Source organism: Dryobates pubescens, chromosome 1, assembly GCF_014839835.1.
Source record: "Dryobates pubescens isolate bDryPub1 chromosome 1, bDryPub1.pri, whole genome shotgun sequence".
NCBI classification, from domain to species: domain Eukaryota; kingdom Metazoa; phylum Chordata; class Aves; order Piciformes; family Picidae; genus Dryobates; species Dryobates pubescens.
In genome coordinates this window covers 1-12,577 of record NC_071612.1, presented here as the reverse complement: position 1 = coordinate 12,577, position 12,577 = coordinate 1, and the positions used below count along the sequence as shown (strand labels likewise).

At 50.9% G+C, this 12,577-nt stretch overlaps 1 long non-coding RNA gene across 1 annotated transcript; it reads left to right on the top strand.

The window, feature by feature from the left end:
- Positions 1 to 590: 590 nt before the first annotated feature.
- LOC128899887 (uncharacterized) lies at positions 591 to 2,847 on the top strand. The gene is made up of 3 exons (XR_008463166.1): positions 591 to 709; positions 2,100 to 2,259; positions 2,448 to 2,847. It is a non-coding gene; the product is annotated as an uncharacterized LOC128899887 (long non-coding RNA).
- The last annotated feature ends 9,730 nt before the right edge of the window (positions 2,848 to 12,577 follow it).

Sequence of the window (12,577 nt, the reverse complement as noted above, 5' to 3'; positions counted from 1 at the left end):
GGGGGTGTCTCGGGGTGGGTTTGGGTTTGGGTTTGGATTTGTGCTTGTTTGCTAGCTGGCGAGTGCCCTCAGGGCTGTGCCGGACATGGAGTTCCTACTTAACAATAGAAATTAGTTTGTGGTTTGGTTGTTGGTATTTGTGTTTTTTCTTCTTGTTGTGCTGCAAAGATTTTGATGGGAATCTCTAGGTATTAAGTACAGCCAGAGCAAGGCTCTGATTGCCCTGGGAATGCAGGGAAAAGCTTTGGGGAATTAGAACAAAATGAGAAACTTTTCAGGTAAAGAAACAAGTGAGCAAGCCGTGGCCTTTGTCGATTCCTGTAGCTTTGATTGCAGAAGCCTCCATCTAAGCACATTTATTGTAGTGTCTTTTGCAGTGACTCAGTGCAATTCCTCTGTGCCACCCAGCCCATAACAGACATGCAGCTGGCAGTGCAAATGCTGCCCAAAAGGCCTTCCTACCTTCAAAACCGGTCCTCTGTCCTTCCCTCATCATGGCTGAGGAGTGCTGGTTCTTCTTAGCTTAGCTTTTTCCCCCCTCATTCCCCCCATTTATCTGCATTTTTTGCCCTTTCTCTTCTTCCAGGCTTATCTTGATCACAACTACTGTGGCCTGCTTTATATGGCAGCAGGTCAGGATAGGGAGCCTGGCAAAATGTGCTGCTGAAGAGAGAGAGGAGAGATGAAGGTAATGCTTGTCTCAGCCCAGGTAAGCATCTGAGGAAGCAGTCCCTGGGAGAGTTGTGGTCATCTCAGTCAGTAGACTCTGCTTTGAAGCATGCAGACAGCATACTTTTCACATCCTGAAAATGATCTAATCTGTAGCTGTTGATTCCTCTGTGAGGCTTTAAGCACTCTCCCTGCTTGCAGCTAAGTCCAACACTTGAGCAACGTTTTACTTCAGATGACGGAGCTCAGAGCCAGTCAGAGCGTGCCTTTTCTGACTAGTGTAGCATTCTGAATCCTCCCCTGTACAATCTTAGGATGTGCTCCCCGTGTTCCCTTCTGCCTTCTACCCAGCTGCCCAAGTCTGGGTGGAAAAAGTCACTCAAGAATATAAACCCCAAAGTTTTAAAAGGCTAGAACCAGGTTATTTGTGCAATTGAAGCTGTCGTGTGTTCTCTTCCCCCCACATCGTCTGGGTGCCGGGAGCGGCGGTGTGATGCTTGTTTGCTAGCTGCCGAGTGCCCTCAGGGCTGTGCCGGACAGGGAGCCTGCTTGTGTGATCTGCCTGGGCACGCTTACGTGATTCCAGCGCTCAGACAGGTGCTGCCTGTTTGAAATCTAAAGTTGGGCCGATGCCGTCCTATCGATGTGATGTCCGCAGTTAGCCAGCAGCTTGGCATGTTTTCCTGAGCTCAGACAGCAGTAAGACTCATCTAGGCTCTGAAACTCAGGTGCTAAGACTGACCTGTGGTAAAAGCTGTGGACAATTTAATTTACGTGTAATTAGGGTTTGGACACAAGGTCGTGGAAGTATCAGAGGGAGGGAGGCTCCAGTTTCAGAAGCCTGTAGTTCACGTTGCAAGGAGGTCGTTCTACAACTGACCACAAGACCCACGGAGTGCAAACCAAATGATTTCCCGAGCTCATCCGAATCCCAGGGCTCATGAAATTCAGGCCTGCCTTACTATAGTTTTGGATCTCTCAAGGGGAGAAGTGAAGGGGAGGAGAATTCTTTAGCTTTCTCTCTATGTTTTTTTTTTCCCTTGATACACTTTGTCTTGCTTGGCTTTGAGTCACAACTGTGACATTCAGTTAGGTGGTGAGTGTGTGCTAGGTGGGATGACACCAAAAGAAGGAAAAAAGAAAAGGAATAATTTGTCATAAAAAAACAATTCCTGTAGGATTTCGAGTTCCTACTTAACAATATAAATTCGTTTGTGGTTTGGTTGGGTGTTGGTTTTTTTTTTTTTCCTTCTAGTTGTGCTGCAAAGATTTTGATGAAACTTTCTAGGTATTAAATATAGCCAGAGCAAGGCTCTAATTGCCCTGGGAATGCAGGGAAAACCTTTTGGGAATTGGTTCTGCTTTGTTACTCCTAAAGCTATGAACACACACCCCCCGAGTTTCTAACAGAGTTTCTTTGTGCGTTCCAGGTCTGGTGCGTTCAGACTGGCAGGATCTTCCTGGGCCGTCCAATTACAGTTTCTGTTGACACTTTTCAGCTCTTGCATCCAGCTTGCTGACAGAGGATGTTGGTTTGTGGGGCCTGGCAGCGAGAGTTTTCCGAAGAGGAGCTCTAAGGCCAGCTGCAAGGTTAGGTTTGGATTCTCCTGGGGTGCCTGTGCTTGAAACCCCGCAGTCTGCAGCTGAGGCCGTGCAGAGTGGTGCTCGCAGTAGCTCTGTGCAAGTCTGCCGTGGGCTCAGAAGGCTGTGCCGCTGTTAAACCTCTTCTATTCTTCAAGCACAATCTTTCTGAATTCTTTTATTTGATTTTTCCCCAGGGTCACGTGAAACTGTCTGATTTTGGGCTAAGCAGAGCTGTTCAGAAGGCTCAGAGACCTGAGCTCTCCAGGAACCTTGAACCCAGGCAGCCAGTGCCTTCTGTGAGTACAAGCTGTCCTTGTTCAACAGGGAAATAGCTGAGAGCTGAAGCCAGCCCACACCATAATTCCCTCAGCTTCCTCTTCTGCAGATGAAACAATCCCAGTTCCTTCCGCCACGCCTCCTAAGACTTGTTATCCAGACCCTTCACCAGCTTTGTTGCCCTTCTCTGGACACCCTCTATCACCTCCATGTCCTGGGGAACACCGCTTGTGCCCGGCCGCCCGCCGGCTGGGTTTACCTCTGTTCCCCACCGCTCTTGGGGCCCAGTCATCCATCCTGTTCTGCTATCCAGCAATCCTGTTGAGAAACATAGAGCTGAAAAGAGAAGTAGCAGAGAAGGGAAGTTGAAGCTGCAAGGGTTGCAGTAGACTCAGTTCTTGTGGTATCCTCTCCTCCCAGTCCCTCCCAATCCCTTCTACTCCTATCCCAGTATGGGAGGAGACTGGTAGGGACCAGGAGGCACTGGGAGACATATCTGGACCAAGTGGAGGCATTGCTGGAGCCCTGGGACACAACTGTAAGAGAGACAACTGGAGATGACTAGAACCCCTCGGATACCTCCCAGTAACCCCCACTGCCCTCCTGAGACCCCAGTTCCCCCTCAGAGTCCTTCCACAGCCTCCCAATACCTCCCAGTACCTGCCAGTAATCCTGGAGCTGGGGGTGTCTCGATGTGGGTTTGGGTTTGGATTTGTGCTTGTTTGCTAGCTGGCGAGTGGCCTCAGGGCTGTGCCGGACATGGAGTTCCTACTTAACAATAGAAATTAGTTTGTGGTTTGGTTGTTGGTATTTGTGTTTTTTCTTCTTGTTGTGCTGCAAAGATTTTGATGGGAATCTCTAGGTATTAAGTACAGCCAGAGCAAGGCTCTGATTGCCCTGGGAATGCAGGGAAAAGCTTTGGGGAATTAGAACAAATGAGAAACTTTTCAGGTAAAGAAACAAGTGAGCAAGCCGTGGCCTTTGTCGATTCCTGTAGCTTTGATTGCAGAAGCCTCCATCTAAGCACATTTATTGTAGTGTCTTTTGCAGTGACTCAGTGCAATTCCTCTGTGCCACCCAGCCCATAACAGACATGCAGCTGGCAGTGCAAATGCTGCCCAAAAGGCCTTCCTACCTTCAAAACCGGTCCTCTGTCCTTCCCTCATCATGGCTGAGGAGTGCTGGTTCTTCTTAGCTTAGCTTTTTCCCCCCTCATTCCCCCCATTTATCTGCATTTTTTGCCCTTTTTCTTCTTCCAGGCTTATCTTGATCACAACTACTGTGGCCTGCTTTATATGGCAGCAGGTCAGGATAGGGAGCCTGGCAAAATGTGCTGCTGAAGAGAGAGAGGAGAGATGAAGGTAATGCTTGTCTCAGCCCAGGTAAGCATCTGAGGAAGCAGTCCCTGGGAGGGTTGTGGTCATCTAAGTCAGTAGACTCTGCTTTGAAGCATGCAGACAGCATACTTTTCACATCCTGAAAATGATCTAATCTGTAGCTGTTGATTCCTCTGTGAGGCTTTAAGCACTCTCCCTGCTTGCAGCTAAGTCCAACACTTGAGCAACGTTTTACTTCAGATGACGGAGCTCAGAGCCAGTCAGAGCGTGCCTTTTCTGACTAGTGTAGCATTCTGAATCCTCCCCTGTACAATCTTAGGATGTGCTCCCCGTGCTCCTTTCTGCCTTCTACCCAGCTGCCCAAGTCTGGGTGGAAAAAGTCACTCAAGAATATAAACCCCAAAGTTTTAAAAGGCTAGAACCAGGCTATTTGTGCAATTGAAACTGTTGTGTGTGGAGGATGTCCCTGCTCGCTGTAGGGGCTTGGACTAGATGACCTTGGAAGTCCCTTCCAACCCCACCCCTCCTGTGATTCCTTTTGGGGAGCTGCAGAGAGCAATGAGGTCTCCCTTCAGCCTCCTTTTCTCCAGACTAAACAGCCCAGCGCCCTCAGCTGCTCCTCAGCCCTGTTCTCCAGACCCTTCCCCATTACAAACAACATGATTGCTGAGGAGAGGGTGGGAAGCAGTTTGTTGGCTAAAGAAGATGGCAATAGATTGTAGGACTGGGGATATAATCCCATGCTCCTTGTTGAAGTGTTTAAATTGTCCTTTAGTACTAAGTACTACTGAAATAAACTTTAGGTAGCCCATCTGAGCAGGAGAGCTTTTGGTTGAAGCAGAGGGAGCCTGGGTAGTGAAAACGTTTTACAGCTTTCAGGGTAAAAGAAATCTTGACCTCATCATGGAGCTCTTACTGGGAAGTAAGCTGTTTGCTGACAGAGGATGTTGGGTGTGTGGGGCCTGGCAGCGAGAGTTTTCCAAAGAGGAGCTCTAAGGCCAGCTGCAAGGTTAGGTGTGGATTCTCCTGGGGTCTCACACAGCACGAGGCTGAGGATTCCAGCGGTCTGATTCCACAGCTGCGTTTTCTTCTCTCTGCTTGGCTGACAGGATGACCTCACTAATGAAGAGAGCGACCTTACTCAGAAGAGGAGACACAGTTTGACAGGCCTGGATCTGTGCTGGCCACCAGTGCTGTCGAGCAGCTGGGAGTCATCCACAGGAGTGTTCCGCCAGAGAGCCTTCTGCTGGGTGCGAGGGTAAGGGGTGCGCATGTCAAGGGCCAGTGCTTGAAACCTCACACTAGATCAGGCTGGCCAGAGCCTCCTCCAGCCTGGGCTTAAACACCTCCAGGGACGGGGCCCCAACCACCTCCCCGGACAACCCATTCCAGGGCTTCACCGCTCTCATGGGGAAGAACTTCTTCCTCACGTCCAGCCTGAACCTCCCCACCTCCAGCTTCAGTCCATTCCTCCTAGTCCTATCACTACCTGATACCTTAAGAGGCCCCTCCCCAGCCTTCTTGTAGGCCCCCTTCGGGTACTGGAAGGCCCCCATAAGGTCACCTCGGAGCCTCTCTTCCCCAGACTGAACAGCCCCAACTCTTTCAGTCTGTCCTCACAGGAGAGGTGCTCCAGCCCTCTGCTCGTCCTCGTGGCCCTTCTCTGGACACCTTCCAGCGATGTCCTGTGTCCCTCTTGTAATAGGGGCTCCGGAACTGGAGGCAGTACTCCAGGTGGGTCTAAGCAGAGCTGAGTAGAGGGGGAAAATCACCTCCCTTGACCTGCTAGCCGCGCTTGTCTTGATGCAGCCCATGATCTGGTTGGCTTTCTGGGCTGCAAGTGCACATTGAGAGCTCTTGTTGAGCTTCTCGTCCACCAGCACTCCCAAGTCCCTCTCCTCAGGGCTGCTTTCCAGCCAGTCCCTGCCCAGCTTGTGTTGGTGCCTGGGATTGCCTCGACCCAGATGCAGGACCCTGCACTTAGTCTCGTTGAACCACCTGAGGTTGGCTTGTGCCCACCTCTCCAGCCTGTCGAGGTCCCTCTGGGTGGCATCCCTTCCCTCCAGCTGTCTGCTGCACCACACAGCTCAGTGTCATCGGCAAACTTGCTGAGGGTGCACTCGATGCCGCTGTCCATGGCACCCACAAAGATGTTGAAGAAGCCTGATCCCAGGGCTGACCCCTAAGGGACTGCGCTTGTCCCTGGCCTCCCCTGGGACACGGACCCATTGACAGCCACTCTTTGGGTGCTGTGTGTTCCCTTTGACCTCCCTGGCTAGATTCAATTCTAACTGTGCTTTGGCTTTCCTGCCCAGGTCTCTGGCTGCTCGGGCAGCTTCCTTACACCCCCCCGTTCTAGCTGTCCTTCTCCTCCACTTCCTGTAGAGTTTCCTTTTAAGTGCTAGTGTGTCCAGCAGCTCCTTGCTCATCCAGGCAGGCCTGCTAGCATTCTTTCCTGCTTTTCCCTTTGTTGGTATCCATTGCTCCCGGACACAGAGGAGGTGGTCCTTGAATACTGACCCGCTGTCTTCTGGTGGTGACCAGCAGACTGGTCAAAAAGGCCACTGGCATCCTGGCCGATATCAGGAACAGTGTGGCCAGCAGGAGCAGGGAAGTGATTCTGCCCCTGCACTCGGCACTGGTTAGGGCACGCCTTGAGTCCTGTGTCCAGTTCTGGGCCCCTCAGTTTAAGCAAGGTGCTGAGTTGCTGGAAGGTGTCCAGAGAAGGGCAACAAAGCTGGGGAGGGGTTTGGAGCACAGGCCTGTGAGGAGGGGCTGAGGGAGCTGGGGTTGCTTAGCCTGGAGAAGAGGAGGCTCAGGGGAGACCACCTTGCTCTCTACGTCTCCCTGAAGGGAGGTAGTAGCCAGGTGGGGGTTGGTCTCTTCCCCCAGGCAAGCAGCACCAGAACAAGAGGACACAGTCTCCAGCTGTGCCAGGGGAGGTTTAGGCTGGATGTTAGGAAGAAGTTCTTCATAGAAGAGAATAGAATAGACCAGGTTGAAAGAGAGATTGGCCTTTGGAATGTGCTGCCCAGGGAGGTGGTGGAGTCGCCGTCACTGGAAGTGTTTAGAAAGAGACTGGATGAGGCACCCAGTGCCGTGGTTTAGTTGATTAGATGGTGTTGGAATGGAGTAGAATAGAATAGACCAGGTTGGCAGAGCCCTTCAAGATCATCGAGTCCACCGCCACCTAATCAACTAACCCATGCAACCAAGCACCCTATCAAGTCTCCTCCTGAACACCTCCAATGATGGTGAGTCCACCACCTCCCCGGGCAGCCCATCCCAATGGGCAATCACTCTCTCTGTGCAGAACCTCTTCCTAACCTCTAGCCTAAACCTGCCCTGGTGCAGCGTGAGACCGTGTCCTCTTGCCGGGCCCGGTGACGATCAAAGGTCTTTTCCAGCCTGGCTGATTCTCTGTTCTTGTTTCGCTCTTCTTCTCGTGCATGAATTGTCAGTTCCAAGCACTCGAGAGGAGTGATGTGATGGCTGTGCTGCAAACCATCAGACCGGGGATCGAAAGGCAACGTCCTGTGGCTTGGACGTATCGGGATATCCCAGGAACCTCTGTGCCGCCAGGCACTGGGACTGAAACTCAATCCAGATGCTGCAGGTTGGTTCCCTTGAAAAATACACTTGGCACATGAAGAGTGGCCAAGAGACTTCCCTTGTTTCCTTTGTGGAAGGCTTTTGTTTGTCCCCCGACCCCGGGAGATTGTGACGGGGGCCGCGTTCCTCCCAGGCAGGCCGAGGCCGAGGCTGCCCTCGGCACCGGGCGTGCCGCAGGCGGAGCAGCGAAGCTGTGTTCCTGGCAGTTCTCTCCCCAGCTGGATCAGGACAAAGGTGCAGGCCGACAAGGACTTGCACTGACACAGGGTCAGAGAGCTGAAAGCACCAAAGGGTTTAATTTATTAGAGGTTTTCTTTGGCATCTGAAGGAGTTTTGTGGAGCCCCCTGAAAGGGTCTGGGGCAGTGTTAGGGGGATCTGGGGTCACCTCACGGCTGCCACCCCCATGCTGCCTGCTTAAGAGTGCCAGGACTCTTCCTGGAACCACTGGACAGAAGGAAGGTTTGTCTCTTTCTGTTTGCGGTGCCCCAGCAAGGACTTGCACTGACACAGGGTCAGAGAGCTGAAAGCACCAAAGGGTTTAATTGGTGAGAGCAACAGACTTGGTTGCTGCCGCCCGCTGCTAAGGGGTCTGAGCGGCCTCCGAATGGGGTTTGGAGGCAGGTAAGGGTTTCTTTGGGCGTGTGAAGGGGTTTTGTGGGCATCTGGAAGGGGTCTGGAGCCCCCTGAAAGGGTCTGGGATAGCGTTAGGGGGTTCTGGGCTGGTGTACCAGCGGGTCTGGGGACATTGGAAGCGTCTGGGGCTACCTAAACCGGAGCTGGGTGTATCAGACGGGGGGTTTGGGTGCATCAAAAGGGGTTTTGCGGCATCTAAATTGGGGAATCTGTGGGGGTCCTGAAGGAGTTGGGGGGTTCTCAGTGAGGTTTTGGGGTCTCTATGGAGTCCCTGTTGTGTGTTGGGTCTGTAGGATTTCAAGTGCCTGCTTGATACTATAAAGCAGTCTGTGGTTTGTTGGTTGTTTTATTTTCCTTGCCGTGCTGCAAAGATTTTGATGGGAATTTCTAGGTCTGAACTCCAGCCAGAGCAATCCTTCAAGTGCCCTGGGAATGCAGTGAAAACCTCTCGGGCATTGGTTCTGCTCTGTGACTCTAAAAGCTATGAACAGACACCCAGACAGCTGTTAACAGAGTTTCTTTGCGCATTCCAGGTCTGGTGTGTTCAGACTGGCAGGATCTTCCTGAGCTGTCCGAGTACAATTTCTGTTGACCCTTTTCAGCTTTTACGTCCAGTTTGCTGACTGAGGATGTTGGGTGTGTGGGGCCTGGCAGCGGTAGTTTTCCGAGGAGGAGCTCTAAGGCCAGCTACAAGGTTAGGTTTGGATTCTCCTGGGGTCTCACACAGCACGAGTCTCATGATTCCAGCGGTCTGATTTCACAGCTGCGTTTTCTTCTCTCTGCCTAGGTGACAGGATGACCTCACTAATGAAGAGAGACAGCCTGAGCTCTCCAGGAACCTTGAACCCAGGCAGCCAGTGCCTTCTGTGAGTACAAGCTGTCCTTGTTCAACAGGGAAATAGCTGAGAGCTGAAGCCAGCCCACACCACAATTCCCTCAGCTTCCTCTTCTGCAGATGAAACAATCCCAGTTCCTTCTGCCACTCCTCCTAAGACTTGTTATCCAGACCCTTCACCAGCTTTGTTGCCCTTCTCTGGACACCCTCTATCACCTCCATGTCCTGGGGAACACCGCTTGTGCCCGGCCGCCCGCCGGCTGGGTTTACCTCTGTTCCCCACCGCTCTTGGGGCCCAGTCATCCATCCTGTTCTGCTATCCAGCAATCCTGTTGAGAAACATAGAGCTGAAAAGAGAAGTAGCAGAGAAGGGGAGCTGAAGCTGCAAAGGTTGCAGTAGACTCAGTTCTTGTGGTACCCTCTGTGAGGCCCTAAGCCATTTGAACTGAGACAGTCAGGCAGCCCAGCTAGTGCAGCAGTGTCTTCTGGAGAGTCGGTGAGAGCCAATTCTATGGAGTTTGTTGAAGCGAGTGGCCAGTAGTCTACATGAACAATTGTCTTAGTGCTGGTACGTAGGAGGCTCTGAAGTGTGGTACTTGGAGAGCTCTGTTCATACTTGCCCTTCAGGAGGGGCCAGCTCTTTCATTGAACCCAGTGCTTTCACACCAAAAGAAGGGAACTCTTCTTAGTCCACAGAGCACATGGGCAGGGGAAAAGGACTTCAGCTGGTGAGGTGGCTTCTGCTGCAGTCCCTCTTCTTCATCACCTCCTTACTCCTTCAACTCTCATTCCCCATCTTCTTTTCAGAGACACTTGCTAGGGAAAGCATTAAAGTCCTGCCTTACAGCGAGCAGCAGGAAAACTTTCCCACCCGACGGTGGGATTGGGAGCAAGGTCCCCTGGTCACAGAGGGAGGTTAGGTTAGTGATGCAACACCTGCTTTTCACACATCTTTTGTGTCGGGCATGAGCACCTGAATGTCCTCTACAGTCCGTGCGATGGCCCTCAAGGTGACCTACTCTTACAGCCTTCTGTGGCACTCGGGTCAGAAGAACAGCCTGGTTGTTGCCAAGAGCCTCCTGTCCCCGAGACTGCTTTTCGCTGTCTGACAGGTGACTCCATCTGTTGGGGAAATGGCATTTCTCAGCATTGTGGTGTCACTGGTGGCTGTTGAGGATTAGACCAAAGGCCCAAGCCCAGCCCTATCTTCCTTCCTTTCGGTCGAGCGTTGGGCCTTGCCGGTTTCAAGTGGAGACCAAACCGGCAGGTGCAGACCAGCATACTCCCCAGGGTACTTCATCAGCTTTGTGTGGCTTAGGGGACTTCCTAAAGCGGAGCTTGTATGTCAGTGTGTTACAGCCCTCTGTGAGTTTCCATTGACCTTCTTGACTTGTTCTCGAACTCGCTTCTGCTGTCGGCATCCAAAGTAAGCTGTAACAATGCATCCCGAGGTTTAGTCCTACGTTAAAGGAAAACCCCCAAATTAAACCCACTGCACTATAATTTCACCTAAGGCTCTGATAATGACTTTGCTCTGTGAAGGACTTGACTTCCGTGTTCTGATTTTCTGCCCCGATCATCCCTAGGGCTTTGCCTGTGGTCGATGGGTTTGGTTTTGTTTGTCACTGAGCTGGCATTTCCTTAGGGGTATCCAGTGGATCTCCAAGTGCCTTTCCTGGGTTCAGGATACCTAGTGTAGAGGTTTCACTGTTTCCATTTGTCCTTTTCCCATCTGCATAGCCTTGTCTGTGTTGCCTCTGCCTTTATACCGCCCAGACGGTTGTGCGAGGAGCTTTTGCCACCTTTCAAAACTTGTGGGGCTTTTGCTGCTCAAAGCCATCTTTTTCTCCTCCCGTTGTTTGCTGTCCTTCAGGCCTGTGTTAATGCACCGTCTCTCAGGGAGCTGTACATCCAGGGGCGGACGTTTGTGTTGAGAAGCCACGACTGTCGGCCTCATTTCAGCCGTTTGTAGAATCCCTTGTCGACACATGAATGGATTCTTTCTGACTGCTTAATACAATGAAGTTGTGTTCCTGCTTTGGTATTTATCTCTACATCCGTCTGTGACTTTAGTTCCACTAAGCCACCTGTAAAGCATCAGACGTGCAGCTGCTTCATTTTCTACTTCTTCCCCACGTTTCCCCCTCCTGAATTTGTCTCGGGGTCCTTTGGAGGAAAATGACCTGACATTTGCTAGCTTGCTCTTCTCACCCCGGAGCTGACTGCAACAGGACCGTCAGAAAGACCTGTGATCAAGTGACAAGGTCCTAGCTGAGTTTTTTTGAAGAAGCCCTGAGTTTATGCCGTCTTGCCTTGGCAGTTTGTTGCTATCCGTGGATCTCTCTGCTCTAAAATCACTTCTGTTGACGCTTTCATTTAAGAGAGTTCCAACAGGTCATCTTTGGCTAAGGATACAGCCACTGTGTGGGAACCTTCCTAAACTCTGCAGTGGTTTCAATCTGAAGAACTCATTTAATTTTTCTGCTGTGGTCTTCTCTCCTTTGGGTTGTCCTCTTAGCCCTCCATCACCTGTCAGCTCTGCAGACTCTGGCAGACATACCGATTCCGATGGGCAGGGGCCAAGGGCTCGTGATTGGTTTCATGCCTTTCACGAGCTTGTGCTCTGAACCTTTTTTCAGTCTTGGCTTGATTCAACACGAAAGGTTCGGAGCTCATGATATTCACCTCTTCCTTGCACGGCTACAGAGCTGCCTTTGCGAAGAAGATTTGGATGTGGGGAGTTTCCTTACTCTGCTTTTTATCAGTAAGGTGATTTTATTTCTTGTCACAAGCTTTGCAGAAGTTCCATTACACCTTTAAAAATTTCATCTCTTAAAATTCTCCTTTTCATTTCTGTTTCCTTTTTTAGCACTGCTCATTTTTCTAGAGGCCCCTCATTTACCTAAACAGGTGGATATCCCGGGAACCTCTGTGCTGCCATAGACTGGGACCGAGACTCAATCCAGATGCTGCAGTTTATTCCACTTGAAAAACACACTTGGCACGTGAAGAGCAAATCGTTCAGGGAACCTGGAAGCTCGAGGCTCTCCAGAGCACATGTGTCTCTCCATCACTCAAGGTATAGTAGCACCTACTCCTCAGGACAACCCGGCCTCTCCGTTCTTTCTTGCCGTCTTACATTTCAGTATCTCACACAGTATGATTACATCTGTCAGCTTTTTTTATACGCCTCTTAGGTCTAAACTTGTGAGAAAAAACAACCTGCATTTGCCTGGGACCTGACTGCTGGTGTTGAAGTTTTCCTGACTACTGACTAAATGTGACTACTTTCCTCAGCCTTCTTCAGCATTTCCTATCTCCATGATCTCTAGGGATAGGCTCTCCAAAAGCAAAGTCACACTTCCCCATAGTTTACTGTAAAGATTTTAATTGATTTAATTCAATACAGGGCATACGCTCAGAAGTTCACTTCAGACTCCTCGCCTTTCCCATACCGAGTCCATCACAGGGTTTGCTCCCACAGCTTGAATCCAGTGTTTACAGATATTCTTGCAACAGGTCTAAAAGTGCTTCTGGTTGGTTGCAAAATGTCAGTGTTTTCTCTTCACCATAGTTTACCCTAGGCCTAGAAAGCCCTTAAGGAGTTTTGTGCCTCGTTACCTGAGAGAC